The sequence below is a fragment of the Mustelus asterias genome, chromosome 23 (assembly GCF_964213995.1).
Source record: "Mustelus asterias chromosome 23, sMusAst1.hap1.1, whole genome shotgun sequence".
Classification (NCBI taxonomy): Eukaryota; Metazoa; Chordata; class Chondrichthyes; order Carcharhiniformes; family Triakidae; genus Mustelus; species Mustelus asterias.
The window spans coordinates 64,200,700-64,223,004 of record NC_135823.1 but is presented as its reverse complement, the minus strand read 5'-3'; the positions used below and the strand labels follow the sequence as shown (position 1 = coordinate 64,223,004).

General features: G+C 46.9%; 1 protein-coding gene across 1 annotated transcript in view; it reads right to left on the bottom strand.

The window, feature by feature from the left end:
* ppl (periplakin) overlaps positions 1-22,305 on the bottom strand; it is a 77,323-nt gene that overhangs the window by 54,634 nt on the left and 384 nt on the right. The window lies entirely within an intron of this gene.

Here is a 22,305-nt window from a genome sequence, read left to right as displayed (position 1 = left end):
CATTTGGACACCAAGAGGCAGTTTAGTACGGCTAATATTCCTAACCTGCTCATCTTGGGACACTAAGGGACAATTCAGCATGGCCAATTCTCCTAACTGGCACATCTTCGGACACTAAGGGACAATTTAGCATGCTAAATCAAATCCCCAACAGAGGAGGCCACATCATGAACGGTGAAATCCAGTTTATTAAACTGAAAGAGGTAGGAGAAAATCCTTGTCTCACTCGGAGAGAGAGAGTTTGGACAGTGAGACGGGAGGAGGTTTAATCTCCTATACTTGCATGGAAAGATGCCATCGGGAATGGAGGGGGCTTTAGGGGTAACTGAAGAGTGGACTAGGGTGTTGTAGAAGGAATAGCCCCTGTGGAATACTGAAAGGGGAAGGCAGGGGAAGACGTGTCGGTGGTTGCATCAGGTTGGAGCTACGGAAAATGGTTTAAAGTTGAGTTTATTTATTAGTGTCACATAACCTTTGACCTTTGTCTTTTTAATGCCCACCTCATTTTTTTTCAGGCCATAAGTTTTTTAAGTTTATTTATTAGTGTCACAAGTAGGCCTACATTAACAATGCAATTAAGGTACTCTGAAAATCCAGATAAGCTAGATGGACAACACCTTTTCCCAAAGGTAGGGGAGTCTAAAACAAGAGGGCATAGGTTTAAGGTGAGAGGGGAGAGATACAAAAGGGTCCAGAGGAGCAATTTTTTCACACAGAGGGTGGTGAGTGTCTGGAACAAGCTGCCAGAGGTAATAGTAGAAGCGGGTACAATCTTGTCATTTAAAAAGCATTTAGACAGCTACATGGGTGATATGGGCCAAATGCGGGCAATTGGGATTAGCTTAATGATAAAAAAAAGGGGGGGCATGGACAAGTTGGGCCAAAAGGCCTGTTTCCATACTGTAAACCTGTATGACTCCCCTAGTTGCCACACTCCGGCACCTGTTTGGGTACACTGAGGGAGAATTTAGCATGACCAGTGCACCTAACCAGCACATCTTTCAGACTGTGGGAGGAAACCGGAGCACCCGGAGAAAACCCACGCAGACACAGGGAGAACGTGCAGACAGTGACCTGAGACCGGGAATCGAACTTGGGTCCCTGGTGATGTGAGGCAGCAGCGGTAACCACTGTGCCACCGTGCCGACGGAAATCCCCCACAATGATCAGCACACAGCTTGTTGTCAATCGTTACTTTCTGAATTATCTGTTATCTGTTTTACTGTAACCTGGGAGATATGTTACAATACTGCCTTTGATTCTTCACTTTGGGATTCCCTTAAATAAACTTGTGCAGGCAATTTTTAAACATTTTTGGGGAACTCAGTTCCCCTAAAATTGTAGGCGTATTCTGAAAATCTGGAAAATCCAATATTCCGGAATGAAGGGAATTCCAGGCATGTATCGAAGTACAGGTTCATATCCCTTAAAACTCGAATATTGTGCTGTCAGCTTGAATTTAATTCTATTAAAATAAAACTATATTTGATTTGATTTATTATTGTCACATGTATTAGTATAAAATGAAAAGTATTGTTTCTTGTGCGCTATACAGACAAAGCATACCGTTCATAGAGAAGGAAAGGATTGGGTGCAGAATGTGGCGTTACAGTCATAGAATCATAGAATCCCTATAGTGCAGAAAGAGGCCATTTGGCCCATCGAGTCTGCACCGACAACAATCCCACCCAGGCCCTATCCCATTAACCACATGCACTTAACCTAGCCAGTCCCCCTGACACTGAGGGGCAATTTAGCATGGCCAATCCACCTAACCCGCACGGTAGGAGGAAACCGGAGCACCCGGAGGAAACCCACACAGACACAGGGAGAACGCACAGACTCCGCACAGACAGTGACCAAAGCCGGGAATCGAACCCGGGTCCCTGGCGCTGTGAGGCAGTAGTGCTAAGCACTATACCACTGTGCCACCCTGGTGTGAAGAAAGATCAACTTAGTGTGAGGTAGGTCCATTCAAAAGTCTGATGGCAGCAGGGAAGAAGCTGTTCTTGAGTTGGTTGGTACATGCCCTCAGGCTTTTGTATCTTTTTCCCGACGGAAGAAGGTGGAAGAGAGAATGTCCGGGATGCGTGGGGCGTGGGGTCCTTGATTATGCTGGCTGCTTTTCCGAGGCAGCGGGAAATGTAGACAGTGTCAATGGATGGGAGTCTGGTTTGCGTGATGGACTGGGCTTTGTTCATGGCCTTTTGTAGTTTCTTGCGGTCTTGGGCAGAGCAGGAGCCCATACCAAGCTGTGATACAACCAGAAAGAATGCTTTCTATGGTGCATCTGTAAAAGTTGGTGAGGGAGGGGAATGATGCTGTAATTGCATCACTGTGGCTGGTGATGTTAATTGAAAAAGATAACGAGAGGGTAAATTCAGGGTGTTAGTTATTTAAGATCCTGTGAGGTGGTAGAAAAAGTTCAGAATCAGGAAAAAAAAACTCAATGCTGTGAAGTTATTCGACAATTATAAAAAACTTGTGAAGTGCAAAGAGTTGTAAAATTGCATGGTCTGTTAAAAAAGTTAGTTTTGTTATGCTTAGAGAGTTAAAAGAGAAGCAAGTGCAAATGCAGTACACAGAGAGCACAGAGCGAAACATTATATCGCGAGGCTGCTGCCAAGACAACAGGCTGTTTCTGAATTTTAACCAATCACTTTAAACTAGGCATTTGAATAGCAGCAGTCTATCAGTTTTGAATTTGATGTTTTGACAACCTGTAAACCAATCCTATTGTGAGGATTTTGGTATGTCATCAGGGCTATAAGAGACAGCTCCCACCTCGAGAGCGAGTCAGTCACTGCCTCTACCAGCCAGCCTCTGCCACAGTTCAAAGCTAGAGAGCGAGAGAGACCCAGCCAGCAACTGTCTCTAACAGTGTAACAGCCGCAGTTATGTCCTAAAGGAAAGCTTAATCTCAATTGTAAAGGTACAAACAGAAGATAGTGAAGACAGAAGATAAAACCTGCTTATATTTTGAGAGTGACTAGAAATTCTATTTTTTTGTTAATAAGTGGGAATTGTATTTATTTAAACAGCATTCCATTAGAATCGTGTTTTAAGATCATAAGACTTAGGAGCAGAATTAGGCCACTCGGCCCATCGAGTCTGCTCCGCCATTCAATCATGGCTGATTTTTTTCTCATCCCCATTCTCCTGCCTTTTCCCCATAACCCCTGATCCCCTTATTAATCAAGAACCTATCTATCTCTGTCTTAAAGACACTCAATGACCTGGACTCCACAGCCTTCTGCAGATCCACAGATTCACCACTCTCTGGCTGAAGAAATTTCTCCTCATCTGTTTTAAAGGATCATCCCTATAGCTTGAGGTTGTGCCCTCTGGTTCTAGTTTTTCCTACTCGTGGAAACATCCTCTCCACGTCCACTCTATCCAGGCCTCGCAGTATCCTGTAAGTTGCAATAAGGTCCCCCCTCATCCTTCTAAACTCCAACGAGTACAGACCCAGAGTCCTCAACCGTTCCTCATACGACAAGCTCTTCATTCCAGGGATCATTCTTGTGAACCTCCTCTGGACCCTTTCCAAGGTCAGCACATCCTTCCTTAGATATGGGGCCCAAAACTGCTCACAATACTCCAAATGGGGTCTGACCAGAGCCTTATACAGCCTCAGAAGTACATTCCTGCTCTTGTATTCTATTCGGTTTGTTAATAGTTTAGTTAACCTGTTCAATGTTAGTTAGACTAATAAAGTACTAGTTGTTTTTTTCAGAGTCTCAGGTAGTTATTTTGATTTCGAGTCCAGAACTAGGGGTCATAGTTTGAGGATAAGGGGTAAACCTTTTAGAACTGAGGTGAGGAGAAATTTCTTCACCCAAAGGGTGGTGAATGTGTGGAATTCACTACCACAGAAAGTAGCTGAGGCCAAAATATTGTGTGATTTCGAGAAGAAATTAGATATAGCTCTTGGGGCCAAAGAGATCAAGGGATATGGGGGGAAGGGGGGGGTCAGGATATTGAATTCGACGATCAGTCATGATCAAAATGAATGGTGGAGCAGGCTCGAAGGGCCGAATGGCCTCCTCCTGCTTCTAGTTTCTATTCTCCAGTTACCGCAATGGCTTGGATGGTGATAACAACAGAGAAAAAAAAAATCACTTGCCGATAGGATTTAATTTTAGGATTTTAGGGGCGGTGCAGTGGGTTAGCACTGCTGCCTCACAGCGCCAGGGACCCGGGTTCGATTCCCGGCTCGGGTCACTGTCTGCGCAGAGTCTGCACGTTCTCCCCGTGTCTGCACGAGTTTCCTCCGGGTGCTCCGGTTTCCTCCCACAATCCGAAAGACGTGCTGGTTAGGTGCATTGGCCATGCTAAATTCACCCTCCGTGTACCCGAACAGGCGCCGGAGTGTGGCCACTAGGGGATTTACACAGTAACTTCATTGCAGTGTTAATGTAAACCTACTTGTGACTAATAAATAAACTAACTAATTCTCGGATGGTAATTGATAGCACAGTGCCACTGAGCAAGGTCATTGTATTTAGTGTAATCGAGGCGGGTGCCCCCTCGCCCCCCCCCCCCCCCCCCTCTGGTTTTCAGTATGAGGCCATTATGCGAATTTCTGATGCCAGTACTATAAGGTGAAAGCAATTCTCTTTTTGGTTTCTCCCTTATGGACATTATCATTTCAACATCAATAATGTTTGCAAAGTTAGTGTTTGAATTGCATAGTACACCCAGGGTGGTCCAAACACTCTCTCTGTCACAATACAAAGAAAGATAGACTCCTATGTGTTGACAGCTAGATTGATAGAGAAGATAGAGAGATATAGAGAGGCAGAGAGAGGGGGAGGGAAAGAGAGAGGGTGTGAGTGAGTGAGGGGGAGGGAGAGAGAGAGGGAGAGAGAGAGGGGGAAGGAAGAGGGAGAAAGAGGGACGGAGAGAGAGAGGGAGAGAGAGGAAGAAGAGAGGTAGAGGGAGAGTGAGGGAGAGGAGGAGAAAGAAGGAAGGGGAAGGAGAGGGAGAGAGAGAGAGGGAGGGAGAAGAGGGAGGGAGAGGAGAGGGGGAGAGAGAGAGGGGAGAGAGAGAGGGCTGGAGAGGGAGGGGGGAGAGAGAGGGAGGGGGGAGAGAGAGAGGGAGGGGGGAGAGAGAGAGGGAGGGGGGAGAGAGAGAGGGAGGGGGGAGAGAGAGAGGGAGGGGGGAGAGAGAGAGGGAGGGGGGAGAGAGAGAGGGAGGGGGGAGAGAGAGAGGGAGGGGGGAGAGAGAGAGGGAGGGGGGAGAGAGAGAGGGAGGGGGGAGAGAGAGAGGGAGGGGGGAGAGAGAGGGAGAGGGCTGGAGAGAGAAAGGGGGTGGGGGGAGAGAGAGGGAGGGAGAGAAAGAAAGTGAGAGGGAGGGAGAGAGGGAAGGAGAAAGAGGGGAGGGAAGGAGAGAGAGAGAGAGGAAGGAGGGAGAGGGAGGGAGAGGTGGAAGGAAAGAGGCAGGGAGGGAGGGACAGAGAGATAAGTAATTGAAACTGCCTGCCTCAGCTGGTGGGATGAGAAGCAGACTGGATCATTGAAAACAAGCAATGTTTATCACATCGCGGACAGGCCAATTCCAAGAATATTCCCATTGAGGCGGTATTGCAGATTGAGACCTGTCCCTTCAACAAAACTGGTTAAATCGCACCATGGTTCAGTCAAGTTTGTTTCCCTTCGATGGCCCAGAATTTTGTGGAAAGTTGTGGCAATGACCAGAAATGTTTCTGACTATCCACCCGCCCCCATCCTGACCCCGTCCCGCCCCCATCCTGACCCCGTCCTGACCCTGTCCTGACCCTGTGTGCTCGGGTGGAAATCCTTCCCCTGTTCTGGATGGAAGAGGCACAGCAAAGAGACAAGGCTCCATCGGAGAGGTGCCACGGCAGAAATGAGCAGTGCTCCCATTGACTGTGCCACCTTAACATGAGCTTGCAGGAAATGAGCCCCACGGGAAGAACTGCCATAAATGTCAACATAACTTATCCATAACTACATTCCAGATAAGTCAAAGTAAACATATGGCCATAAGATACGATATTTAACAAAGAAATACAGGTGAAAAGTCAAATCAGATGCCAGTCCTGCAACGGCAAGCTTTTTGATTTCACAACCCAACCAGCTCCTGTTGCCACCTCCTCACGTCACCCCTTCACCTGGTGGTAACTTTGTCAACCCTCGAGGATTGCCCCCATCCTCTCCGCAAATTAAACATAGAAACTAGAAGCCGGAGTAGGCCATTCGGCCCTTCGAGCTTTTCTGGCACTTGGTGCACAATCTGGGGGTAAGGTCTGTGCCGCCACTCTGGCAGGGCGGGGCCTGGTAAGGCCGCCTCAACAGAGAATTGAGGTGCCTGGGCGGCACGTTGGCACAGTGGTTAGCACTGCTGCCTCGCAGCGCCAGGGACCCGGGTTCGATTCCCGGCTTGGGTCACTGTCTGCGTGGAGTTTGCACGTTCTCCCCGTGTCTGAGTGGGTTTGATGGGCATGTGGGTACTGCCCCGGCAGTACCAATCTGTGCCAGGTTGGCAGCACCAGGAGGCCGGGCCCTCTGGGCAGCCCTATGGTCGGGAAGGGGTTTCCCTCAATGTGTTTGAGGGGAATGGGCCAGTGAGGGGGCAGAGACTGCCATGCTGGTGCTCAGCGAAAAGTGCCATGATACTGCCTTCGGGTCATGAGGGGGGTAGGGTTGGGGTGCCCCCAAAGCTTGTAGAGTGGGGGGTCCTTGCTGTCTGTGGGGTGATGGGAGGGGGCGGGGAAAGTATATTTTTAGCACAAATCATCCTTTAAAGAATTTTGAAGTTTATTTATTAGTGTCAATAACCTTACATTAACATTGAAATGTGAAAATCCCCTCATCGCCACTCTCCAGGCGCATGTTCGGGTACACTGAGGGAGAATTTAGCATGGCCAACGCTCCTAACCAGCACGTCTTTCAGACTGTGGGGGGAAACCGGAGCACTCGGAGGAAACCCACGCAGACACGGGGAGAACGTGCAGACTTCGCAGAGACAGTGACCCAAGCCGGGTCCCTGGCGCTGCGAGGCAGCAGTGCTAACCACTGTGCCACTGGGTCAAAACCCTGGAACTCCAACCCTAACAACACTGTGGGTGTATCTACAAGATGGTAGCTCGCCAACGCCTTGTCAAGGGCAATTAAGGATGGGTGATAAATGATGGCCTATCCTTTAGTGCCCAATACACAGACATGAATGGACTTTTAAAATGTCTGCTGATAATTTGTAGCATTCCGGGGATGGCGGGACTGATGTATGAGGAGAGATTGACTAGGTTAGGATTGTTTTCACTGGAGTTCAGACGAATAAGGGGGGATCTCATAGAGACTTATAAAACTATAACAGGACTAGACAGGGTAGATGCAGGGAGGATGTTCCCAATGGTGAGGGAGCCCAGAACCAGGGGTCACAGTCTGAGGATTCAGGGTAGACCATTTAGGACGGAGGTGAGGAGAAATTTCTTCACCCAAAGAGTGGAATTCATTACCACAGGAAATAGTTGATGCCAAAACATTGAATGTATTCAAGAGGCGGCTGGACATAGCACTTGGGGTGAATGGGATCAAAGGTTATGGGGAGAAAGCAGGATTAGGCTATTGAGTTGGACGATCAGCCATGATCGTAATGAATGGCGGAGCAGGCTCGAAGGGCCGAATGGCCTCCTCCTGTTCCTATCTTCTATGTTTCTATTTAGAAACAAAATCTCAACATAATCATTTTACAGGTCTTGGAAAAATGTTTGCTTTGTGTTAATCAGGGAGTTGTGGTAATAGGTGGTGGTGTAGACAGTGTTACATAGTTTGTTTCTGCCAGAGAGGCCCGCCACACCAGTTAAACCAGTTTTGAGCCAGGAGGCTGTACCAGATTTGCATTTACTGATCCAATCTGCTTCACGCCACTGCCTGAAAGATTCATTGTCCCAAGTCTTGGCACAAGGTTAGAATCTAACTAGACCTGTACCTGGTGAGAGAGACATCTCAGTGTAATTTCCACAGCGAATCAGTTCCTGCGCATCCTCTTCCACAATGCCAATCCCAGACTTGGCTGCGTTACGTGATTGTTAATCACCGTGGCAACCAAACATTTAATTAGCGACTCCCCACAGTTGGAACTGAATGTGGTTCAACAGCTTTTCCACCCAGTCTTTCGATGGTAAAAGATATATTCCACAGATGTGGTAAATTATTCCAGTGGAACCACATTGAAATGGGGAAAATATTCAGTTCATAACTCCTCCATTTTCGAATGTCAGTTTTAGACTTAGGATTAAAAGAGTTTTTGAGGGGGGGCAGGGGGCAAGTGGGTTTCCTCCGGGTGCTCCGGTTTCCTCCCACACTCCAAAGATGTGCAGGTTAGGTGGATTAGCCATGCTAAATTGCCCCTTAGTGTCCCAAGATGTGTATGTTAGGTGGATTGGCCGTGCTAAATTGCCCCTTAATGCCCAAAGTGTCCAAAGATGCATATGTTAAAGTTTAAGTTTTTTTATTAGTGTCACAAGTAGGCTTACATTAACACTGCAATGAAGTTACTGTGAAAATCCCCTAGTCGCCACATTCCGACACCTGCTCAGGTTCACTGAGGGAGAATTTAGCATGGCCAGTGCACCTAACCAGCACGTCTTTTGGACTGTGGGAGGAAACCGGAGCACCCGGAGGAAACCCATGCCGACATGGGGAGAACATGCAAACTCCGCACAGAGTCCCAAGCAGGGAATTGAATCCGGGCCTCTGGCGCTGTGAGGCAGCAGTGCTAACCACTGTGCCACTATGTTTGGTGGATTGGCCATGCTAAATTGCCCCTTAGTGTCCAAAGATGAATAGGTTAGCCTAGTTGATATTATTGCTAGGCTATTAATCCAAAAACTCAGCTAATGTTCTGGGGACCCGGGTTTGAATCCCGCCACGGCAGATGGTGGAATTTGAATTCAATAAAAAATACACCTGGAATTAAGAATCTACTGATGACCATGAAACCATTGTTGGAAAAACCCATCTGGTTCATTAATGTCCTTTAGGGAAGGAAATCTGCTGTCCTTACCCGGTCTGGCTTACATGTGACTCCAGAGCCACAGCAATGTGGTTAAGAACATAAGAAATAGGAGCAGGAGTAGGCCATCTAGCCCCTCGAGCCTGCCCCGCCATTCAATAAGATCATGGCTGATCTGAAGTGGATCAGTTCCACTTACTCGCCTGATCCCCATAACCCCTAATTCCCTTACCGATCAGGAATCCATCTATCCGTGATTTAAACATATTCAACGAGGTGGCCTCCACCACTTCAGTGGGCAGAGAATTCCAGAGATTCACCACCCTCTGAGAGAAGAAGTTCCTCCTCAACTTTGTCCTAAACTGACCCCCCTTTATTTTGAGGCTGTGCCCTCTAGTTCTAGTTTCCTTTCTAAGTGGAAAGAATCTCTCCACCTCTACCCTATCCAGCCCCTTCATTATCTTATAGGTTTCTATAAGATCCCCCCTCAGCCTTCTAAATTCCAGCGAGTACAAACCCAATCTGCTCAGTCTCTCCTCATAATCAACACCCCTCATCTCTGGTATCAACCTGGTGAACCTTCTCTGCACTCCCTCCAAGGCCAATATATCCTTCCACAAATAAGGGGACCAATACTGCACACAGTATTCCAGCTGCGGCCTCACCAATGCCCTGTACAGATGCAGCAAGACATCTCTGCTTTTATATTCTATCCCCCTTGCGATATAGGCCAACATCCCATTTGCCTTCTTGATCACCTGTTGCACCTGCAGACTGGGTTTTAGCGTCTCATGCACAAGGACCCCCAGGTCCCTTTGCACAGTAGCATGTTGTAATTTTTTTCCAGTTAGATAATAATCAAATTTGCTATTATTTCCTCCAAAGTGAATAACTCGCATTTGTCAACGTTATACTCCATCTGGTTGACTCTCAACTACTCTCGGGCAACTAGGGATGGGCAGTAAATGCTGGCCTGCCAGCGACGCCCATGATCCACAAATGAATAAAAAAAGTGCAGGATGAGGGGAAATTGGCATGCCTCTAATGGATATGCAAATCAAAGAAGCCTGAGTTAATTTGAGTTAAAAAGTAATCTATGTTTAATCTTACAAGGTTAGAGTTTATTGTGAAAATACTCGAAACAATGAGTGATCTGTCTCTAAGTTTGTAGTGTAGACCAAAGGTAAACCCTTGTCTCAATAAAGGCTTTGAATTATTTATGTTCTTCTCAGATGAAGACCAAAAGCAAAAGCAATTATATCCATTTGAGATATAAATTATTCATTTGTGTCACACGATCAAAGGGTTTTGTTTTGCAGAGTAAAAAATAGTTTATTTGTATTTCTACTTGAACCATTCCCCGCATGCCTTGTTGTCATGGAGATAGGCTGGGGATCCAATAGAAATATAGGATCCCTACAGTGCAGAAGGAGGCCATTCGGCCCATCGAGTCAGCACCGACTCACTGACAGAACGCCTTACCCAGGCCCAACCCCCGCTCTATCTCATAACCCCACATGTTTACCCCACTAACCCTACTCATCTTTGGACACTAAGGGTCAATTCATCATGGCTAATTCACCCAATCCATGCATCTTTGGAGTGTGGGAGGAAACCGGAGCACCCGAAGGAAACCCATGCCGACACGAGGGGAATGTGCAAACTCCACACAGACAGTGACCCGAGGCCAGAATCGAACCCGGGTCCTTGGCGCTGTGAGGCAACGGTGCTAACCACGGTGCCACCGTGCTGCCCCAAGTTTAACAGTACAACCACATTTGGAGAACCCTGTGCCACCTTTACATATTTAATGTTTAAAACTGTGGTAGAATCATCAAGTTATGACAAGAGGTTCCCTTTGTGCTCAGAGTTCGCACTTGACATCTACAAAAGTCTGAGGTCACGTACCAACCGACTCAAGAACAGCTTCTTTCCTGCTGCCATCAGACTTTTGAATGGATCTACCGCACACTGAGTTGGTCTTTCTTTACACCCTAGCTATAACTGTAACACTACATTCTGCACTCTCTCCTTTCCTTCTCTATGAATGGTATGCTTTGTCTGTATAGCGTGCAAGAAAAAATACTTTTCACTGGATACTAATACATGTGACAATAATAAATCAAATCAAAGCCTACAGTAAGGAAAAACTTCTCCTCGCGAACTTGGCAGTTCTTCCGAGTTAAAGATGCATGTTAAAGATAAGGATTCGCATGACTGAATGTATTTTAAACTCAGTTTTCTCAAGAACTAGATAGTAGATTAGCTCAGTCTCTGCTTGGTCATTAGGAATTCAGCCTGACTTCTGGCCGGACTCATGAGAGCGTTATCCTTTGCAGGAGTTCTGAAAGTTTCAGAGGATTCCCACACCAAGCTGCCTAACGTCAATTAGAGGGTTAAAAAGAACTAGTGCTGGGGGAACACTCGGTGATTTGATTTGATTTATTATTGTCACCAATCAACTCAAGAACAGCTTCTTCCCTGCTGCCGTCAGACTTTTGAATGGATCTACCCTTTCTTAAGTTGATCTTTCCCTACACCCGAACTATGACTGTAACACTACATTCTGCACTCTCTCCTTTCCTTCTCTATGAACGGTATGTTTTGTCTATATAGCGCGCAAGAAACAACACTTTTCACTGTATGTTAATACATGTGACAATAATAAATCAAATCAAAAATCAAATCAAATGTATTAGTATACAGTGAAAAGTATTGTTTCTTGCGTGCTGTTTCGACAAAGCATACCGTTCATAGAGAAGGAAATGAGAGAGTGCAGAATGTAGTGTTACAGTCATAGCTAGGGTGAAGAGAAAAATCAACTTAATGCAAGGTAAGTCCATTCAAAAGTCTGACAGCAGCAGGGAAGAGGTTGTTCTTGAGTCGGTAGGTACGTGACTTCAGACTTTTGTATCTTTTTCCCAACGGAAGAAGGCGGAAGAGAGAATGTCCGGGGTGTGTGGGGTCCTTAATTATGCTGGCTGCTTTGCTGAGGCAGTGGGAAGTGTAGACAGAGGGTGATTTTTTAACCTAATTCAATCGGGCAGGAAATGCGTGGAAAGCTGGTTTGATTCCCCGCCCAATATTACTCTCCACAGCCTTGAACAGAGGGGAAAAATTGGGCAAGGTATAAAAACAACATTCTCCTTGGTTTCATCAGTCTTTCCAATGGTTGGGTTGGGTTAAAATTGGCCCTGATATTTGTACCTATCCCTCCTGAACCAATACCCCACCCCTCCCAGTTATTTTCAAACAATTCCTGTGGCATCAGTCAATGGGCACTTAAAGATTATCTAGTCATTGTCCCAAGCAGTTGGGTGTAACTCAGTAAAACATTCATAATCTTAGGTCGTTCAATAGTTAGTATTTATTAACTGTGAGGATAGGCACAATAAAGGTCCAAGCTGCATCCACGCTTGCTTCTACCCACGTCTCTGCCCAACACTACACTTACCCCTATGGGCAGGTCATGTGTTCTTCCCTCCTCAGGAGGGAAGTACTGTATTCAGTCTTGTATGAACCCTTTAAATGCCAGCCCCTTTATATTGCACTCATTATCACCTCGCGGTGTGTGGGAGCTTGCTGTGCACAAACTGGCTGCTGTATTTCCTACACTCCAATAACGGCTACACTTCAATAAAGCATTTCATTAGCTGTAAACCATCCTGATGTCATGAAAGGCACTATAAATAAGGTAAAGAGACAAAAAGGAAAACCCAACTTAAAATCAAACACAATTTAAAAGTTCTTCCCAATGCAAGATTTAAGAGCTTCAACCAATCTGAAAGCTGTCCATGCATCGGGCAGTCTGATATTGGTACATATTTGAAATGTCTATGAATGTATGCTCACGGTGGCAGAGTGGTTGGCACTGCTGCCTCACAGCGCCAGGGACCCGGGTTCAATTCCAGCCTCAGGTCTGTGTGGAGTCTGCACATTCTCCCCGTGTCTGCGTGGGTTTACTCCGGGTCCCAATGTGTTTGGCCCATATCCCTCTATACCCATCTGACCCATGTAACTGTCTAAATGCTTTTTCAAAGACAAAATTGTACCCACCTCTACTACTACCTCTGGCAGCTTGTTCATAAGAACATAAGAACATAAGAAATAGGAGCAGGAGTAGGCCATCTAGCCCCTCGAGCCTGCCCCACCATTCAATAAGATCATGGCTGATCTGATAGTGGTTCAGTTCCACTTACCCGCCCGCTCCCCATAACTCTTAATTCCCTTATTGATCAGAAATCTATCTACCTGTGACTTAAACATATTTAACGAGGTAGCCTCCACTGCTTCAATGGGCAGAGAATTCCAGAGATTCACTACCCTCTGAGAGAAGAAGTTCCTCCTCAACTCTGTCCTAAACTGACCCCCCCTTATTTTGAGACTGTGTCCTCTGGTTCTTGTTTCCTTTCTAAGTGGAAAGAATCTCTCTGCCTCTACCCTGTCTAGCCCCTTCATTATCTTATATGTCTCTATAAGATCTCCCCTCAACCTTCTAAACTCCAACGAGTACAGGCCCAATCTACTCAATCTCTCCTCATAAGCTAACCCCCTCATCTCCGGTATCAACCTGGTGAACCTTGTCTGTACTCCCTCCAAGGCCAATACATCCTTCCGCAAATAAGGGGACCAAAATTGCACACAGTACTCCAGTTGCGGCCTCACCAGTACCTTGTACAATTGCAGCAAGACCTCCCTGCTTTTATACAGACACTCACCACCCTCTGTGTGAAAGATTGCCCCTCTGGACACTTTTGTATCTCTCCCCTCTCACCTTTAACCTATGCCCTTTAGTTTTAGACTCCCCTACCTTTGGGAAAAGATGCTGACTATCTAGTTGATCTATGCCCCTCATTATTTTATAGATCTCTATGAGATCACTGCTCAGCCTCCTACGCTCCAGAGAAAAAAGTCCCAGTCTATCCAGTCTCTCCTTATAACTCAAACCATCAAGTCCCTTAGTGTCCCAAGATGTGTAGGTTAAGGATATTAGTGAGGTAAGTATGTGGGGTTACGGTAATAGGGCCTGGGTGGGATGCTCTGTCGGAGAGCCTGTGCAGACTCGATGGGCCGAATGGCCTCTCCTGCACTGTAGGGATTGGATGAAACATTTGCGATGATGGGCAGTACAATGAAATAAATATACAATATTGGGAAATGTGGCTAGCATTTTGACCAGTCAAACCAGAACCTCTTCCACTGCAATGGAAAGTTCTGAAAGTGCCACAGAGAGATTCAGAATTGACCAGGGACCTGCGAGGTGTTATTAACTTTGATGAATCTGAAGGATCTGAAATTGAAGTGGCCACAATAAATAAATCTGCGGGTTCGTGGCAGAGATTCAGTTAGAGTTTAAGCGAGAACTACAGGGGATTATGTCAAGTTGACGCTCTCATTCCACTCATGTTGTTAAAACAATGGGAAGGTTAGCACTCAACTCTTACTGCAGGAACGCAGTCATTTCACTAACAGCTGTCGGTATTTCCAGCCACATCATCCAGCAGTCCATTGGTATCTCTTCCCCTGTCACATACTTGGAATTCCAGTTCCCAAATAGTTAACCACCGTACTGAAGTTAGACTGGTTTCAACCCTGTTTTACTATGGCGTGTCAAACACACCCAGTGCATTCCTCGCATAGCTGATAGGCCTGACTCCTCATAGAATACCCACAGTGCTGAAGGAGGCCATTCGCCCATCGAGCCTGCACTGACAACAATCCCACCCAGGCCCTATTCCTGTAACCGCACATATTTACCCTGCTAATCCCTCTGCCATGATGTGGAGATGCCGGCGTTGGACTGGGTAGGCACAGTGACAAGTCTCACAACACCAGGTTAAAGTCCAACAGGTTTATTTGGTAGCACAAGCTTTCGGAGCGCTGCTCCTTCATCAGGTGCACTCAAGGGGTATGGGGGAAGGCGAGATCAGGCTATTCAGTTGGATGAACAGCCTTGATCATAACGATTGGCCGAGCAGGCTCAAAGGACCGAATGGCCTCCTACTGCTTCTATTTTCTGTTTTATGGGCTGAAGTCCTGTAGGCCAGACCAGGTAAGGATGACAGATTTCCTTCCCTAAAAGGCATTAGTGAACCAGATGGTTTTTATTAGCAACGTTCATTGAATCCTACAGTGCAGAAGGAGGCCATTCAGCCCATCGAGCCTGCACCGACAACAATCCCATCCAGGCCCTATCCCTGTAACCCCTCATATTTCCCCTGTCAGTGCCCTCTGACACTCAGCGACAATTTAGCATGGCCAATCCACCTAATCCGCACATCTTTGGGACTGTGGGAGGAAACCAGAGCACCTGGAGGAAACCCACGTAGACACGGGGAGAACGTGCAGATTCCACACAGACAGTGACCCAAGCCGGGAATCGAACCCGGGTCCCTGGCGCTGTGAGGCAGCAGTGCTAACCACTGTGCCATTGTGCCTCCCTCAATCATAGTTATCAAGGTGACTAAGACTAGCTTTATATTTCAGATTTATTAATTGAGCTTTGAAATTCCCTCAGCTACAACACTGAGATTTGAACGCATGTTCCTAGATCATTAACCAGAGCCGGGATTCTCCAACCTCGCCCCGTGGCTGGGATTCTCCAGTCCTGCCGCTGTGAATGGAGATTTGGCTGAGCGCCAAATTCTCCATTCTCGCTGGCAGAGATGGCAACTGAGGTACAGCATCGGAGAGTTCTGGCCCCGATCTCTGGGTTATTAATCCAGTGACAGCACTGATCGCTATCCGTACACTGTTCCACTGTTAAGATTGAGGGTGTCAAAGTAGACAGGAGAAAAGTTAGGCAAATAAAACAGGTCTACAACAAATATGTGACTAAATTCAGATGATATTTCTGCAGAGCCAGCTTCCTAAGCCAGGGTTTAGCAGAATCATTACATTTAAGGCTGCTTTTAGTTTCCCTGTTCAATGTATTTTCTCTGTAGTGATCACACAATAGCTACCGAGCCATTGAGGTAAAATTCCTGAAGCTCGTTTCTTCGAGACAACAGTGTCGCGCCAAGTGATACAGATTCCTCATCATTCGGTAAGGCCATCCTAACTTTGTCTCAATTCTGGACAGCTGAAACTTTATTTTTAAAAGTCCCTTTATTTTGCTGTATTCAGTGACTCAAAAGCTTTTATAACTGAATGTTGCACAGATTTAGAATCCTACAGTGCAGAAGGAGACCATTCGGCCCATCGAGTCTGCACCGACCACAATCCCACCCAGGTCCTATCCCAATAACCCCATGCATTTACCCTAGCTACCCTGACACTAAGGGGCAATTTAGAATGGCAAATCCACCTAACCCGCACATCTTTGGACTGCGGGAGGAAACCGGAGCATCCAGAGGAAACCCACTCAGGCACGGGGAGAACGTGACCCAAGCCGGGAATCGAACCCAGGTTCCTGGCGCTGTGAGGCAGCAGTGCCAACCACTGTGTCACTGTGCCGCCCCAGATTTGTGCTCTCTCAAACCAATAATCATGGTAAAAACTGGGTGGCATAGACAAGTTGGGCTGAAGGGCCTGTTTCCCAGGGACCTGGGTTCGATTCCCGGCTTGGGTCACTATCTGTGTGGAGTCTGCACATTCTCCCCGTGTCTGCGTGGGTTTCCTCCGGGTGCTCCGGTTTCCTCCCACACTCCGAAAGGCGTGCTTGTTAGGTGCATTGGCCATGCTAAATTCTCCCTCAGTGTACCTGAACAGAGTGTGGCGTCTAGGGGATTTTCACAGTAACTTCATTGCAGTGTTAATGTAAGCCTACTTGTGAGGCTAATAAATAAACTTTAAAAATTTAAACTCTAACCAGGTGGAATTTGGCTGTTAGGGATTCCAGTTACTGATAACATAAAATTCATTAAATGCTGTTAGAATTTAACTAACCACACATTACTTTGTTCAAACGAATTTGCTGGAATAACTACTGCATTGCTGACATTCCTTTCCTTAAAAACTTATTTTACGTTCAATTTCTTTTGAAGACTTGCGTCTGATGTTAGAATATCAAATCTCACCGCAACCAAGTTTAAAGTTAAAGTTTATTAGTGTCACAAGTGGGTTCATATTTTTTCATTCATTCCTGGGACATGGGTGTCACTGGCTGGCCAGCATTTATTGCCCATCCCTAGTTGAGAAGGTGGTGGTGAGCTGCCTTCTTGAATCGCTGCAGTCCACGTGCTGTGGGTTGACCCACAATGCCATTAGGGAGGGAATTCCAGGATTCTGACCCAGCGACTGCGAAGGAATGGCGATATATTTCCGAGTCAGGATGGTGAGTGGTTTGGGGGGGAACTTGCAGGTGGTGGTGCTCCCATGTATCTGCAGTCCTTGTCCTACAATGAAGTTACTGTGAGAATCCCCTAGTGGCCACACTCCGGCGCCTGTTCGGGTACACTGAGGGAGAATTTAGCACGGCCAATGCACCTAACCAGCACGTCTTTTAGACTGTGGGAGGAAACCGGAGCACCTGGAGGAAACCCACGCAGACACAGGGAGAACGTGCAAACTCTGCATAGACAGTGACCCAAGCCAAGATTCGAACCCGGGTCCTTGGCGCTGTGAGGCAGCAGTCCTAACCACTGTGCCACCATGCCGCCCCACCTAAAATTTGAAGAAATTCGGTGCAAGATGCACTTCTTCTGTCCAAATTCTGGGTGTGTCTCAGTGCTGTGATGTACACTGTGACAGGAGTGGAAAGACCAGATCGGGAAGTTTGCATGGTGATATTACTTTCCTTAATTGGGATGGGCTTTGGGTTGAAGGGAATGTTTTGCATTGGTTTCAATGCTGCAGGCACTGGGATAGAATGCTGTCAAACCTGCACGACATTGGACAGGCCCGGTAACATTCTCCCTATTGAATACATTGCAGCCTTTGCATTCTGTGCCCTGCCTCCATTTTTGTGAAATAAGCAAGGCCCCACAGTGGCACAGTGGTTAGCACTGCTGCCTCACAGTGCCAGGGACCCGGGTTCAATTCCCGGCTTGGGTGACTGTCTGCATGGAGTCTGCACATTCTCCCCGTGTCTGCATGGGTTTCCTCCCACTCCCCAAAGATGTGCAGGTTAGGTGGATTGGCCATGCTAAATTGCCCCTTCGTGTCCAAAAATGTGTAGGTTAAGGGGATAAATGCGGGATGCTCTGATGGACAGTTGGTACACACTCAATGGGCCAAATGGCCTCATTCTGAACTGTAGGGATTTTAAGATAACAATTTCATGGTTATTTTTACAGACACTAGCTTGATATTCCTGATTTTTATTTACTGATGCTGGTTCATTTGATTTGAATTCAAATTTCACCAGCTGCCGTGGTGGGATTTGAACCCGGGTCCCCAGAGCATTAGCCTAGACCTCTAGATTATTAGTCCAGTGATGCTACCACTACACCACCACCTCCCCATATGTTATATGGTGAAACTGCTTCCATTGTTCTGTTGGGGAAGGAATGCCAGGGTTTTGACCCAGTGATAATAACGGAATGGTGATATATGTCCAAGTCCTGCCAGTAACCAGGTCCACAATTATCAACCGTTATCTAAAGAATACATTGCCTAAATTTCCTCATTACCCTGATGTTGTTTCATCCTCAGTTCTGGAACCTGACTGAGAAACTAATTTCTGTGCATCCTTGAAAATCTTATAAGACCTCAAACAGTTATATTCCTTTCCTCCTCTTCTCCAGAAAATGAGGTTCAACAAATTTCCTTCAATAGTCAACACTGAATGGGCAACACCATGCGTGACGCTGCTGCCTCACAGCGCCAGGGACCCGGGTTCAATTCCGGCCTCGGGTCACTGTCTGTGTGGAGTTTGCACATTCTCCCCGGGTCTGCGTGGGTTTCCTCCGGGTGCTCCGGGTTTCCTCCCACTATCCAAAGATGTGTGGGTTGGGTTGATTGGCCATGTTAAATTGACCTTAGTGTCAGGGGGATTAGCAGGGGTTGTGGGAATAGGGCCTGGTTGGGATTGTGGTCGGGTGCAGACATGATGGGCCGAATGGCCTCCTTCTGTACTGTAGGGATTCTATGATCTAATTGCAGGAAGCAGTCTCATAGAACGCCCCCCGATGACATTACAACTTTGTCACAATTACAGCACAAAATCAGCAGTGTGCTCCAAAGGCCTCTCACTTAGACCAGTTACAACTTCAACACTACCTTCACTCACTCATTAGTCACAGCCTTTCTGCAAACATCCAACATAACAATCGATCTAACAAAACCCTCTGACCTTCCATCCAGCTGGGTTACTACATGAACCTTACTATACAATGTTTGTGCCATGTTCCAACATTTTAAATCAAATCTCACACTTCCCTGTGTTGAATTCAATCCAAGTTTTTCTACCCATTGACTAAACTCATCGAGGTTCCTCTGCATTATTGCACATTGGTTAAAGTCTTGGGCCTCTGTATCCAGTTTGGTGCCAACCACAAAGTTAGAGTCATGGAAGCATAGAAAGGAGAGCAGCATGGTGGCACAGTGGTTAGCACAGTGCCTCGCAGCGCCAGGGACCTGGGTTCGATTCCCAGCTTGGGTCACTGTCTGAGTGGAGTTTGCACGTTCTCCCTGTGTCTGCGTGGGTTTCCTCCGGGTGCTCCGGTTTCCTCCCACTGTCCAAAGATGTGCAGGTTAGGTTGATTGGCCATGGTAAATTGCCCCTTAGTGTCAGGAGGATTAGCAGGGTAAATACATGGGGTTATGGGGATAAGGCCCGGGTGGGATTATGGTTGGTGCAGAGTCAATGGACCGAATGGCCTCGTTCTGCACTGTAGGGACTCTATGATTCAGTCCTTCGAGCCTGCACTGCCATTCATTATGATCATGGCTGATCCCATTCTTCTGAATTCCAATGAGTATAGTCCCAGTCTACTCAGTCTCTCCTCATAAGCCAACCCTCTCAACTCCGTAATCAACCGAATGAATCTCCTCTGCACCCCCTCCAGTGCCAGTATATCCTTTCTCAAGTAAGGAGACCAAAACTGTACACAGTACTCCAGGTGTGGCCTCACCAGCACCTTATACAGCTGCACCATAACCTCGCTGTTTTTAAACGGCACCAGCCTCTGACAGAACTGCTCAGCGCTATCTCCGCATCCTTCTAAATTCATCACTTTCTAATATGTATCCGGCGCTCTTTTGAAATCTCCAATAGAATCCGTCTCCACCACTCCTCCAGGCAGCACATTCCAGATCCCAACAGCCCCCTGAGTAAGAAAATCTCTCCTCCTTGCATTCATTGTGAATTTGTGGAGAATTATTTCTTGAGGAAATATACAGTAAATGGCAGAACCCTTAAGAATATTGATAGGCAGAGGGATCTGGGTGTACAGGTACACAGGTCACTGAAAGTGGCAACGCAGGTGGAGAAGGTAGTCAAGAAGGCATACGGCATGCTTGCCTTCATCGGCCAGGGCATTGAGTTTAAAAATTGGCAAGTCATGTTGCAGCTTTATAGAACCTTAGTTAGGCCACACTTGGAATATAGTGTTCAATTCTGGTCGCCACACTACCAGAAGGATGTGGAGGCTTCGGAGAGGGTACAAAAATGTTGCCTGGTATGGAGGGCATTAGCTATGAGGAGAGGTTGAAGAAACTTGATTTGTTCTCACTGGAATGATGGAGGTTGAGGGGCCACCTGTTGGAGTCTACAAGATTATGAGAGACATGGACAGAGTGGATAGTCAGAAGCTTTTTCCCAGGGTGGAAGAGTCAATTACTCGGGGGCACAGGTTTAAGGCGTGAGGGCAAGGTTTAAAGGAGATGTACGAGGCAAGTTTTTTTACACAGGGAGTGGTGGGTGCCTGGAACTCGCTGCCGGGGGAGGTAGTGGAAGCAGATACGATAGTGACTTTTAAGGGGCACCTGGACAAATACATGAATGGGATGGGAATAGAGAGATACGGTCCCCAGAAGGGTAGGGGGTTATAGTTCAGTTGGGCAGCATGGTCGGTGGGGGCTTGGAGGGCTGAAGGGCCTGTTCCTGTGCTGTAATTTTCTTTGTTCTTTGTGAATCATCGTTGCACTTGTTGAGAATTAGTCACTTGCTAATCGTTGACCGGGCTGAACTCCACCCATTTCATTGCAATCAGATACAGTGCGAGAGACCTGCTGGTGAGGTGGATTGGCCGTGCTAAATTCTCCCTCACCCGAACAGGTGCCGGAGTGCGGCGACTAGGGGATTTTCACAGCAACTTCATTGCAGTGTGAATGTAAACCTACTTATGACACTAATAAATAAACTTAAACTTCAAAAAAAGATTTTGCAATACTGATTAGGATATGCGAGAGATTTCTTTGGTGTCATGAGCAATATCGGGTAAGATAAGCAAATGAGATCAGTCTGTAATAAATGCAAAATACCACAGGAAATCTGAAATAAAAATAGAAAATGTTGGACTAAAAACTCGGCAGGTCTGGCAGCGTGTGTGGAGAGAGAAGCAGAGTTAACGTTTCGTGACTGTATGACTCACGGTAACACAGTGATTAGCACTGCTGCCTCACAGCGCCAGGGACCCGGGTTCGATTCCCGGCTTGGGACACTGCGAGGAGTTTGCACATTCTCCCCGTGTCTGCGTGGGTTTCCTCCAGGTGCTCCGGTTTCCTCCCACGCTCCAAAGATGTGTGGGTTAGGTTGATTGGCCATGCTAAATTGACCCTGTCAGGGGGATTAGCGGGGTAAATCATGTTTAACGGGAATGGGGCCTGGGTGGGATTGTGGTCGTTACGGACCCGGTGGGCCAAATGGCCTCCTGCAGGGATTCAATGACTCTGCTGTGAACATGATGTGGAGTTGCCGGTGTTGGACTGGGGTGGGCACAGTAAGAAGTCTCACAACACCAGGTTAAAGTCCAACAGGTTTATTTGGTAGCACGAGCTTTCGGAGCGCTGCTCCTTCATCAGGTGGGTGATGAAGGGGCAGCATCCTGGTCAACTCACCTGATGAAGGGGCAGCGCTCCGAAAGCTCGTGCTACCAAATAAACCTGTTGGACTTTAACCTGCTGTTGTGAGACTACTTACTGCACTGAACAATCTGTAAATGGGCTAACCGTTGTTTCGTATGCACTGACTGGGCAGTGCACAGATAGACTCAATTTTCCTATTTAAGACAGTAAGCCCTCCAACCACTGATACTGGAGATTGAAGCAAGTTAGGGCAATGTTGATGGACTTTAGATCTCAGTATCGCAATCTTTCATGTTCCTCGTTCCTGCTTTAATCAGACTTCTTAAGTTTGCCTGTACGGCCACACCCTCCCTTGTTGAGTTTGAAGGGTGTTTTGAAAGTAATTTTTAATTAGGAAAGCTATAGGCAGTTCAA